This window comes from Strix uralensis, chromosome 1, assembly GCF_047716275.1.
Source record: "Strix uralensis isolate ZFMK-TIS-50842 chromosome 1, bStrUra1, whole genome shotgun sequence".
In the NCBI taxonomy this organism is placed as follows: Eukaryota; Metazoa; Chordata; class Aves; order Strigiformes; family Strigidae; genus Strix; species Strix uralensis.
The window spans coordinates 149,163,419-149,176,146 of NC_133972.1; positions in this window are offsets into that span (position 1 = coordinate 149,163,419).

Consider the following 12,728-nt stretch of genomic DNA (forward strand, 5'->3'; position numbering starts at 1 on the left):
TTAAGCTCAATCAGGAATAAATCTGAACCTCAGTCTTCAGAGTTAGAGATTTGTTGCTTTCTAAGTGACTTTCTAATTGTCTGTGAAATACTACCTGTGCCCAGAGTAAAAAACAAAATGCTGCAACTACACTTGGACACATTTAGGATAAAAACTAAAAATGTAAATTGAGTTGACAGTGAAATCATCTGCTAAAGAGCTGGAGGCATTTCAGGGTCACTTGGTGCATCTAGCTGCTGTTCAGCCTGCCTGAATGGAATAATCTTTCCACTGGGATGAAGTTTTACGTTTATAAAACTTGCAGTTACTTGTATCTAGCAGGTTAATTTCTGCAAGCATAAAAAGCTACCAAGTAGCAGCAGCAGCGGCAAAACCTAAGATGATGCAAAGAGATCTGATTCCACCTGTTCTGTTGAGAGTCAGTTACAGAGGGTAACTGGATTAAATGGTAAGAACATATCTAAGTCCTTTCATACAAGATGATACCCCCAGCCTAAGTAGTGTACCAGCAGAAAGCAAGAGCTCATTTTATTCAGATGTTCTGAGGCATAATGCTAACGAGTTCAAGGGCCTAAATCTTTAAACAGTCAGATCTTCAAGAGCATCTGTTGACCTTTCTTAGGTAGTCTATTTTGCTGATGAAAAGTAGATGTGGTCAGCTTTATTACAGGTGTGAGTGGCTTGCTAGCAGTTCATTTTAGCTTCTGGCTAGACTTACTGTTTAGATTCTTCTCTCCAAAAAACTGTTGCCTGCATGCAAATTTAAATGTAGTCTGTGTTGTAGTAGGAGAGCTTTGCTGGCTGCTTTTTTTAGAGCTTGGTGCTGCTGTTCAGCACTTCTAACCTGTGAGCTTGTGACAGATTTGCATAACACCCCCAGCCTCTGAGAAAGCTGTCTAGCAGCGAAGGAAAGGTCCGCTTGGTCCACTTGAAATTGTACCTTCTGGTACCTGTTTGCCCCAGTCCAGGTCTATGCTGTCTCTCCAGAATGACAGCTTCAAAATGACCTGGGACACCTGCTTCTTTATATAGAAATATATAGGTAGAGTCATTTCCTTCCTTCCCCATCTGGCTTGCTTCATACTTGCCTTATCAGGATATTGCCCTGGAAGATAATAACCGAGGGCTGAGGCTGCCTCTCCTGTCTGACAGAGATGATGTGAGTGCTGTTGTGTTACCATGGGTTGTGGGATGTGTAAGGGTGTGCCAGGAATAAGGAAGACATCAGAGCTAACTGCTATGCTGAGAAAACGTATGCACTAGTAAATTAACATTGTCTGGAAGGAAAGACCTGGCCCCTCAGTCTATCGTGAGCATGCAAAGTGCTGTGGAGTTTACTGCCAGATGCAGAAGGCAACCAGCTTCAGTGAGAATGGGCCTTAGAGGGCCTGTAGTCTGCTCTGAGACTTTTCTTCTGAAGCTAAAGTTACTATTTAAAAAAACCCCTCTGTAGCAGCTCTATAGTATTACTCATTGTGTGCATCTGACCTGACCTTTATTATATATAACTTGGCATTTTGAGTAGAGGAGTCTTTAAGGTTGGAGGGACCAACCTGGCTTTTAAACAGGAGAGTTTTGTGTAGTTTTTAACAGCACTGAAACAGTAGCATACAAGAGGAGGAACACATGAAAAAGTCCATTTTGAATAGAGTTCTCTTTTGGCTTTTAGTGGTGGATATAGCTCCTCTCATATGAGATCTCTGGAAGAGAGGAAAGTTACCCTCTGTTGGGGTATTTGCTTCCTACTGTTTGTAGTGCTGGTAACGAAAACGGTTTCTTGCCTCCCTTAATGGAACCTAAATGTGGTAAGTCCAAGAAAAACTTTTTTTTGTGAATAAACCCATTTTACTTGTTGCAGGAAATATTTATCACAATTCAAATGAGTGCGGTTCTGCTCATGCCTAAAACAAAGCAGCTGCCGTGTGCTGTGTAGTGGTAGCCGGTGGCTTCAGGCTTACAGGATGTGAGAGACAACTTGTAACTCCCTGAAACAGCAGGTTTTGAGCAGTGGATGAGTACAATGCTAACACAGTCCCTGTCACCCTTTGTTCAAGGGACAGGAACAGTTTGGGAAGGACAAACAGTTCCTGCTGTCACTGGTCAGCATGTACAAATTAATGCTGAAAAGTGCAACGTATGATCCTTTAGCGGCTGCAAATGCCAAAGGTTCCTTTGGTGTAGTTTTGGAGACTGGTAACTTCCTGCCACGCTGTCCCAAAACCACAAATGGGGAAGGAGCCATGCCTCGTCTGAAACGCCCCATGCCTCTCCGCCCTGGAACGGGGTGTGCAGTACTGTCGGCTGCTCTACAGCAGCTCTTCAAAAATGCTGGGAGCTCTTAATGCTGCCTGGCTGTGCCTTCGCAACCCCACCTGAGCAGGGTGGGTAGGTCGGAGCTGGTGAGGGGGTGTGGGCAAGGATCACCCCAGGGTACAGACAGGTTTGGGTGAAGTTTGCAGTTGATTAGTAGAGTGAGTACAGAGACTGCAATCTGCTTGTAGCAGCAAGAGTCAGCATGTCTTGTGTGTGTCGCCTGGCTTTGGTCAGGTAGGTGGGGCTCAGCAGTGAATACCTGGCACTGAAGCTGCTGCCTGAGAAGCTTTATCTGCAGTTTCTGTCTTGTATCCAGGGCTCTTTGGCAGTACCTGTGTTAAGAGGCTGTTTCGGTTGTGTCAGAAGAGCATCAGAGGTGCATGTAGTTGTTCTCCCGCTTGTGCAAGCATCAGTGCCTGGCATACAGGTGACTAGTGCTTGAGGCCAGCTTCTGCCCCTGCCGGTTTTGTGGCTGATGCTATTCATGCAACCTAAGCAGGGTTAAAAGGGAGCTTGTTGGTTCACAGAATATATATAACATGGTTGCCTGCAGTAGCAAGTGCCACACAAGGTCCCTTCTGTTCCTTTGTCCTGTGGGATGTCAGACCAGTGATGCGAGGCCAGGACTGACTGGAGCTTCCCTGGGTAACCTGTGCCAGTGCTTGGTCACCCTCACACTGAAAAAGTTTCCTGATGTTCAGAGGGAACCTCCCGTCTTTCAATGTGTGCCCATTGCCTCTGGTCCTGTCACTGGGAATCACTGAAAAGAGCCTGGCTTTGTCCTCTTTGTGCCCTCCCTTCAGTTATTTACACACATTAATAGGTCCCCCTTCAGCCTACTATTCTCCAGGCTGACCATTCTCAGCTCTCTCAGCCTTTCTTTGTAGGAGAGATGCTCCAGTCCCTTCATCATCCTTGTGGCCCTTCATTGGATTCTCTCTGATATGTTCATGTGTCTCTTGTACTAGGGAGTCCAGAACTGGACCCAGCACTCCAGGTGTGGTGCCACCAGTGCTGAGTAGAGGGGAAGGATCACCTGCTGGCAGCATTTTCCTTCCTGCAGCTGGGGATACTGTTAGCTTTCTTTGCTGCAAGGGCGTATTTCTGTCTCATGTAAGTTGGATCGTAAAGTGCTGCTTTACATCTATAAACTTTTGGTAGCTTCATTCTTCATTTCAGTTTTGTTGGTCCCTGTTGTTGTGTCCCTCTCCCCCCAAAAGAGAGAGAGAAAGCTTAAATTTTTCTGGGTTTGGAAATATGGAAGAGATCCTAAAAGTTACTGGTATTTTCTTTATTTGTACCCAGGTTTTTCACACAAGGATGTTTCCCTCCATCCTTTTGCTCTGCCATGTATTCTCACCCATACTGTATTTCTTTCTAGGTGGCAGAACTATTATACAACCTCTTAAATAGTTTAATTTTCTGTTTTCTAGCAGAAGTGCTGACATTGGTTTGATTTGGCCTTGCCAGCATAGCACAATGATTTGATTTGCTCCAGCCTGGAGTACATGGACCAAAAGTCTTGGCATAGCCTGCTGTGTTTGGGGTGGTTGCATCCCACATGGCCCGTGGCGCATCATGCCCCACCTGTGGGTCTGCCTGTACTAAAATAGCACATCTGTGGGTGTTGGTACCATGACAGCTTATGGTAGTGGGAAGAGGACTTTCTTCACCTGACTGTGTTTGTCCTTAATGACCAAAGCAGTTTAATACAGCAGAGGAATATTCTGCCTGGTGCGGTAACCATCCAGAAGCTGACGGGAGGATATGGTGTTCAAAGCAAGGAACCACCGAGCAAACCGGGATGGGCATTTGCCTTGGTGTTAAGCACTCGTGTCTGCCCTGGAGAAGAAGTGGGTGCTGGTGCAGGCCTTGCCCAGCTTGTGGGCAGGGAGGCTGGGGAGCAGGGAGGGATGCTGCTCCAGCTGGGGTGTAATGCCTCTGCGAGGCAACACCCTGGCTCTTACAGAAACAGCCCTGCATCCCTGCTGAGATAAGGGCTCTTTTGTTGCTTCACTTCATATAAATGCCTAGACCTGCCTTCTCTAACAAGTTTGGAAGAAAAAAGGGCAGATAAAGGAGAAAGGGAGATGAGTCACAGAGAAGCAACTGGTTCAGGGCAATGCAAGAGAAGCCCAGGGCAGGGTTTGGAGTCGTTGGTGTGCTCCTTTCCTCCTGACTCCCTTTCCTTGCTGTATGCAGTTTCTTCCTCTCCTTGATCAGAGATCTGGTGACCAGGCCCAACCTCCCATTTCTCACAGGAGCAGCACCCTCAGCTATCTCAGGGAGAGGGAGGACAGGGCCAGGGATCTGGCTTCAAATCCATCCCTCCAGTACCAATGCTTGTGCACTTGGGAGCATGCTCAGCGCTGCGGTGGCTCCAGGAAAGTTGCACCAGGCTCCTCTTTGTGTTAGTCCTCCACTATACAGGGTGCTTGACCCATACAATGGTGTTATGTGGGCGTTAGGAGCTGCATTTTGTGGGTATTGGGATGTGGGGAGAAGGCAGCGTGTGTACAGTTTAAAGCAAACTCCTGTTGGAGGCCAAGCAACTGGGGCTGTCTTTGTGCATGAAGTCAAAGCAGAATTACGTGCACATTTCGCATATAATGGCATGGGGGTAGCTGAACCAAGGTTAAATAATAAAGTAACACTGCAGATGGGATTTTTCTCTTGTAATTCGTGTAACTGCTTGTGCTGGGAGTTGTAGAGGCCATGTAGGGAAGGGGAGAGGGTTTCCCAGGCTGTGTCTGCTCTTGTGGTGCTGGCTGCTAGAGTCTGTCAGGGCTTTTTTAGCAGGTGGATGTAAGGTGCAGCTTATGCTCTGCAAAGCTCTAAATGGTCTAAATCCCTGCTGCGTCAGAGCCCACCTGCCCCTGGATGACATCTGCCTGGTTCAGCCGCCTGCTTGGCAGCAGCTGTGTCCCTGGGCTGAGTACGGGCCGTTCCCAGGGACGTGACTGGGGTTGAGTGGAGCCTAGTTCACAGTGCAGTGTGCGATGCAGCCTTCAAGGAAGCTCTTCAGTGCCTTCAGAAACCCTCCCCCAAATCTTTAAGTCCCCTGCTCTACCCAGATTCATTCATCCTATCAAAGACACCATTGATCTCCCTTTCCCCTCACACACACACTGCAGTCCCTTGCGCCTTGGCTTGGCACTGTCCATAATTTGAGCTGTGCTTAATAGATTTCCAATGCAGCTTGTCTTAAGAACAATGTGGGGTGGTGGGAGCTGCAGAAGCCGCTGTGGTTGGTGGCTGTGAAGCGGGGAGCTCCCTGGTGGCTGGGCTGCAGCCATTTTCTGTCCTCGTGCTGAGGTGGGGGCTGTGCAATGCCTCTGCTTCGATGCACTCTGCTCAGGAGGAGGCATGAAACTCCTTGCAACTGTGAGGGATGGCAGCTCTTTCAACCTGGGGAGCAACCACAAATAAGGGAATGCTTACATCTGATGTGAAAATGGAGGCTGCTTCCCAAGGGGTTCACAGAGGAGCACCTGTGAAAGAAAATGGGCTGCTCTCTCCCTAGCAGCATGATGCAGTGGAAGGCAGGAAAGGTATGAAGGGGAAGGGAAAGGCAGCCAGTTTTTGCTGTTTGCCCATAAGCTGAGGGCAAGGAGGAAAACTTAAGTTTTTAGACGCTGCCAGTTGCTTTTGCAACACAATTCTTAATAGAAATGGAGTCAAAACCCTTAGAGGGAATCCTTATCCTTGTGGGCCCGACAGCAATACAACTATTGTGAACACAGATGCAGTTTACTTGAAACCCATGAATATGAACTCCCACCCTGACAAAATGCTTGGGTGTAAGTGACTGTCAGTTGTTACTGTCCCCTTGGGAAATTATTCAGTACCGGAGCAGATGCCGAGCTGTTGGTGAGACCCAGCTGTGTTACTCCTCCAGAGTAGAAGGTGGAGGGACAGTCACAGTGATCACTAACACTTGGCGGGCAGCCAAAGCTGCATTTAGGCGGTGGGGCATTAATTTTAGGTTTTTCCTCTGGCTCTCAAGTTTCAACTCCTCACAGATGAGAAGGTTTAAGACTTCATTGCCATCTTGGATTTGCTGCTTGCAACAAAGCACCACTCCAAATTAAGTGCCTCTGCTCAGCCCCAAATGTGCCACTTTCAGGTCTGGTTTGTTCACTAACTATAAATAAAAGTTTCCTTATCTGGGTAGGAAGGCCTATAAAGTAACTTTGTAGAGTGTGCTGGGTATCATTTTGAGGGGGATAGGGACACTGATAAACTTGTGACTTGTTGAATGTCAGGCTGGGGCTGGACACAAACCCTCTCTGCCGTTTCCCATGCGGACGTTTTATACAAGGGACTGTGTCCCTCCTTAGGTGAAATGACCCCAGTAATGGGGGAAGGAGAGTTTACCCCCCTTACCAAGAGCCACTGCCTTGCCCTACAGAAGGTTCTCCTAGTGAGCTCTGGTGGCTTGCAGAAACCGGTGGATATTGGCTTCTGGCTGGTCCTCTCAGGGACATCCTGTGCTGGGACTGGCACCTGCTTTTGCAGGGTCCACAAGCAGGAAAGAGAATGTGTCTCCTATTTACTCTTTCCTCCCTGTTTTGAGCCTGGGCTGTGTAGCCATAGTCTCTCTAGAGTTTTTCTTTAGTCTGAGTCTATATGAATGGGGTCCTGCCACTCAGTGAGGAAGCACACAGGAGATGGCAGCCACCTCCTCTCCTGGTCAGAGACAGCTTGGGCAGCCTGTACTGACTTGAAGGATAGAACTAAAAAGTAAGCACAGGAGAGGAGCCAGACTTTGGCAGGCATCCAGCTCTTCACCATCACATTACCACGGTATGCTGTGGAGCAGTTGCCTCACCTATTTTTTGTGAAGTACAAAACTCGTAGTTGCTTATTTATCTGATGAGCTGAGGGAAGTGCTAAGCGAGCAATCTTTTCCCCTGCAGGCTGCATGTGTGGGTTTTTGTTTTTAAAAGGGAAAGAAGAAAGATTTGAAGATATTTGATCTGTAATCTAGCTCAGAGTTGGTTGAATATTTACTTTGTTGTATACGCAGTTAGTTATTAAAAGCCTTATCGTGAAAGGAAATCAGACAGGAGGCTTATGATTCAAACCGAGTAGGCACCTAGACGTGGAGAACATCACAGGGAGACTGTGCTGCACGCAGAGAAACCTGCTCATTGCCATAACCTTGCTTACTCTGTGTTTTCCGTGGCGCAAAGGGCATCTGCTGATCATGGTGCAGAGTCATCGGATCCTCCGGGTCCTTTCTCCATTGAACCCTTCAGCCCAGCTGGTACCCATGTAGGTGACATGTAGTGCCAGAGCTGCTGTTTTCAAGGTGAAGCTGTTGCCACATAGGACGAGAGAGATGCTGCATGCGTTTCTGAAATGCTGTAACTGTCCCTAGCAAGAGTTTTACGGAAGTGCTGTAAATAGGCAGCGGCATGAGCCAGGAGAGAGGGGTTTCTGGGGGCGCACTGTAAGCTGGCTTCATTAATCAGCCTGTCCTGCCATGAGAGTGACAGCAAGATCTTTATTTGCTAGCTCTGCCTTCATAAGACTTCCACTTCTTTTTTTCCTTGTCATACTATGTTAAAAGATGGTGAGCAGATTCAAAAGCTGTTTAGGCACGTGAGTGTGTGGTGTAAGAGAGAAGGGTTGCTTTCCTCAGAAGACCTGCCTGAAACTGTAACTCTGAGTGTTGAAACATAAACTGGATGAGTAAACCAAGAATGAGAAGAGCCTTTGGAGAAGGCAAGAGTTTGGCTGGAGGCTGTGCATACAGAGACCCCCAGCACCACTAACTTTTGGGTAGCAATACAGTGCTGTTTTCCTAACGCAAGGCAAGGCTGGGTGCCTGTCTGCAGGCGGGCAGGATGATGCTGTAATGTTACCCGGTGTGAAGGCAGCGTGCTGCTTTAGTGATGCTTCCTACAAAGTTGTGGGGAGTGAATGATGCAGCTGGTTGTTAATTTCCTTCCTGACCAGATTTTGCCCCTCTCATGTTTTCCTGCCATTTCTTTTGGATTGGCAACACTGCACAGCTTTCCCCTTCAGCAGAGAAGTCAGGACGGTTAATTTGCTCCAGCAGCCCGCAGCAGAGGAACTCTCTTGCTGGCTGTTAGCATCATAGCTGGCTGCAGAGGGCCGTGAAAGTGGTGCTGCTGGCTCTTGATATATTTGGTGTTTTTCTAAAGCTCCACCTCCCCAGAGTAACATGAAGTACATCAAGATGTCAGGTTTCATTATGCAGTAAGTGGTTTGGGAGGAAAACTGAAACAGAACCCTAAAGGCTCCCAATCTGAAGGAGAAATAAAGACCCCAAGTGTATTATACGTAAATTTTTGCTTTTTAAGCATTGAGTTGTGATCTTTGAAATCTTGAGAGGAGGCAATTCTGTTCAAGGCACTACCCTGCTCCTGCTTTTTATCTTCTCTTTTATTTGGCAGCTTTGGTATCTTTCTTGGTTAAGCCACGGTGTAGCTAATAGCTTTGAAGTCCTTTCCAAAGCCTGATCCCACCACCTTGAGCACATCTCCACTCTCCTCATCTGTGGTTCTCCTCCCTGGGTCAATCCATTCTCCTCCCTTGGCCTCCATGGAAAGTGGCATAATGGCCTAAAAGTACAAATCCTTTACACAAGTCAGCCCACTTCTCTTGCTGAATAATTTAGAAGCATTTTTCATTGCTGAAGTTCTGACAGCAAAGGGCTGGGGCTGGCCTGGGTAAACCCAGCCTCTTCCTTTCGGACGGCTGCTGGTGGTGTGACTGCTGCTGGAGGCACTGCATGGGCTCCTGCCAAGGTGCAGAAAGTTTCATTAACTGCTGCCTGCTCAGATGCAGACAGGGAAGAGCTGTGAGCCTGCAGTATAGCTCCTGAGCCTGCAAGGTAAGAGTTACAGTGAGGGCACACGAGGCCATCATCTGCACTGCTGAATACCAGCAGCTGTGTTTAGGGGTGATGGTTTTCCCTGCAATGCTGTAAAAAGGGAGGAGAGGACAGCCAGGGAAGGGGCTGCAAAGGGAAAAAAGGGAGAGAAAAGCCTGAAAGTAGGTAAGAAAAGTTAAGAAAGAGGATGGGGAGATAGATTAGAGAACAAGAAGGTAAAATGGGTAAAAAAAAAAAAAGAACCACCATGATTTTAGATGTGGTCAGGCTGATCTGGGACAACTCTTGTCCTGCTGGACGTTTCTCTTGGTGGGGTCGTCTCTCCCTCAGGCAGGGGGAAACAAAGTCATAGTTTTGTAGAAAGTGATAATGTAGAAATTACTATTAATTTGCCAATATAAAATACTGTCTGAGAGGGAAGCTGGAGTGGCTCCACTAAGGAGCACTTTTGCTCATCTGTTCTAATGCAGCGGAGGGTCTGGTGCTCCTCTGGGGCTGGTGCTGAGGTGGACCCTGCCGTGTCCCTGCCCTGTCCCTGCCTGCCAGCACCACTGGTCTCTGCTTTGGCTGCAGGTGCCTGGATGCAACGCGGCGTCCCTAGCACCACCAGGACCAAGGTCTGGATCCTGCAAGCCCCCATCCCTGTTTGGTGTTTGGGGACTGGCTCTGGGCCTGCTGCTCTGGGTGCTGCCCGGCACAAGGGTCTGCCCAAGCGTGAGTGCATCTCCTTTCTGTGCCGATCTCTGTCCTTCAGCTTCCCATCACGTACCTGAGTGGAAGCCAGCACCAGCACAGCTCATATCAAAAGCTGAAAGGGCTTCAAGCAGCCCTTTTCCCTCCAGACAGCTTAAAAACCACTTAAACATCCTGATTGAAACAGAAATTTTCTGGGATCTGATTTTTCTCTTTCAAAAACAGTAAGAACGTGCACTTTACAGCCCTTCTTGTAATCATGTGGGCAGCTGGCTGCTCGGACGTGACTCCCTGCACCCTACGTCACCCCAGTGGGAACTCCCTTGCTAAGGTGAGACACGTGGTTTTTAGCCCTTCATCATGTATGATTTTGGGGTGTGTGCCAGTGTCTGGCAATCCTTGGGCCAGGAGGTGCTGCTCATAAACCGTCCTTTGTTGGATGAGATGGGGAGAGGGAGATAGCTGGATGATGAAGCTGCTGTGGGCACAGAGTTACTGATGGACACAGCCCAACCCCAGGGGATGGAGGGTGCTGGAGAGATGAGCAAACACTGCTTACCCATCAGAGAGGCGCAGGATTGCCTTCGTGCTGTTACCTGCAGGAATAAAATGCTCATTAGTCATTTGGCCAAGTGAGCTATCTGCTGCAAAAACTTGGCTTATAGAAGAGGTTGCAGGGGTGAGGTCTCTCCAGAGTTCACATCAGAAAATCAGGATAATGTGATAGAAAATGCACAAATTTTTCAGTTTCTGTAGCCTTTCAGACTATAAAATGCCCCTTCTCACCCCCCAGCACAGGGCTGGCCCTAGCCTTGCTCTGTGCTGCTAACAGAAAATTGGACTTTAAATGAGACCTGCGCCTGGGAAAGGGGGGAGATGCCCAAGCATAATTAATATGAAATTAGCTGCATCTTGGAGAAAGAATCTGAGTCTGCATTAGTGTGTGATAAACCACCCTCACTCACTTTAAAACATACCAGTCATGTTTGTGGTTTGCTTTTGTGTTTTTTTTAAAGATAAAGTCATGGTTTCTGATGGTGTGGCAAAGCATGTAGGGAATCAAAATGCAGTTTCTAGCGTCCAGGATTGACTTAGCCTCATCATTAGGTGACTGATCACTGGTCAAGGGCAAGCTGGTGCCTGGCTAAATAGCAAATAAACTTGCAGCACCCGTCTGAGTGTCCACAGCCTGTTTTACACAGCTCCTTGCCCAAGTTTTGAGTAGGGAGGTATCAAACAAAATAACTGCTTGAGGCCATGGAGTGACTGTCCTTTTACGAGGCAAAGCTACGTGTGTTGTAATGCTCCAGCAATCCTCTGCCTGGTTGTAATCTTCCTGAAGTCGCAAGGATTATTGAGTGAGTAAAACCAGACTGGATCCAAAATAACACCTTCTTTCATGGCACATCTTCCAAAATTCTGGAGAGCAAAGAACCAGCACTGCTGCAAACAGCAGCTCCTCCAGGACAGTCCCCACCCGCTGGTGGTGGCGGCTCCTCATCTGACTGCGCACGGGGAGGGTCATGCTCACCATTGTGGCCGTGCAGCCATGAGGCTTTTTAAATTTTGATCCCATGGCTGGACACCCACAAGATTCACCATCACTGTGTGGGTGGTACATCATCATCAGTGAGCAAAAGTGGATGGACCGGGACTCACTTCTCATGACAGCCAGAAGCATTTGACATCAGTGAGAGTGTTCCTGCAGGGCAGAAGAGCCAGATCTCACCCAAGGACCTTGTGATGCCTCCTGCTCCTGGCTGAACTGCTTTTCCCCCAGGCTGGCAGCTCGATGTCAAGACATGAAGTGCAGTTGGCTGCTATGAGTGGAGGGGTAGGATAGGGATGCTCCAGCACCTCACGGGGCAGGGATGGTGCTGCTGCTCAGTGACACAGGCAGCCCCAAAGCAAACCCACTGTGGCTTTCCATGATGCTACTAAAACCCCAGGGTATTGCTGGCTCAGGGGCCACCACTGATCAGGTCTTGATATGGCCTCAACTGAGACCACCAAACCCAATTCTCTTTCTTTTCCTATTAGCTATTAACTGTTATTAACTGGTGGTTTTAGCAGAAGCTTAGCATCTTTTAGCCATAAGGAGGGACTTGACAAGCTCTCCTGCATCACCTAGAGGTACATGCCCTCTGTCCTCACCCACACCAGGACACACTCTTTCAAATGACAGGGGTTCATTAACAAGCAAATCCCCTTGCCATCCCTGTAAGTGGTTCCTACTGATTCGCCAGGCAAGCATGGTCCTTTCCAGCATTTGGGTGTGCTGGCAAGAGCAGGATGGAAATCTCAGCCCTGCCTTCCTCTCCTAGCCTTGCCATTTCTCTGGCTGACAAGGCAAGCCCCCTCACATCCAACATCTGGTGTGAGTCAGCAGAGCCCATGCAGCCTTCATAAGCTAGGTTTTAATTTAATTCCTGCCTTGCTGAGATGGGGTAAGCACAGAGCCAGACTACCTATGTGAACCTGTGGATCCTGCCAACCTCTTGCAGCCCTTTTCCCTCAGCTACCCATTTTACCATTGACTCCTGGGGCTGGATCAGAGCCTGTGGTGCTGCTGGGCCAGTCCCCACCGCAGGTCTGGTCTCAGTGGGAACCCCAAGAGCACAGGCACCTGCATAACCTGAAACAGCTATAGGCAGGATGCATAAGCAAGGTCATGGTATAATTTGGTTTCCTAAGCCTGCACTGAGTTTTAGGGCAAGGCCTACAAACACATCCCTGGGCTCCAGGTGGTATTTAATGTGCCTGAGCTGCACGGCATTAGGTGGAACCGATGGGTAGATGTTTGCTCCACCCAGTTTTCCCTTGATGAAACAGAAAGACTGTTTGTGGTGGTTAGGGC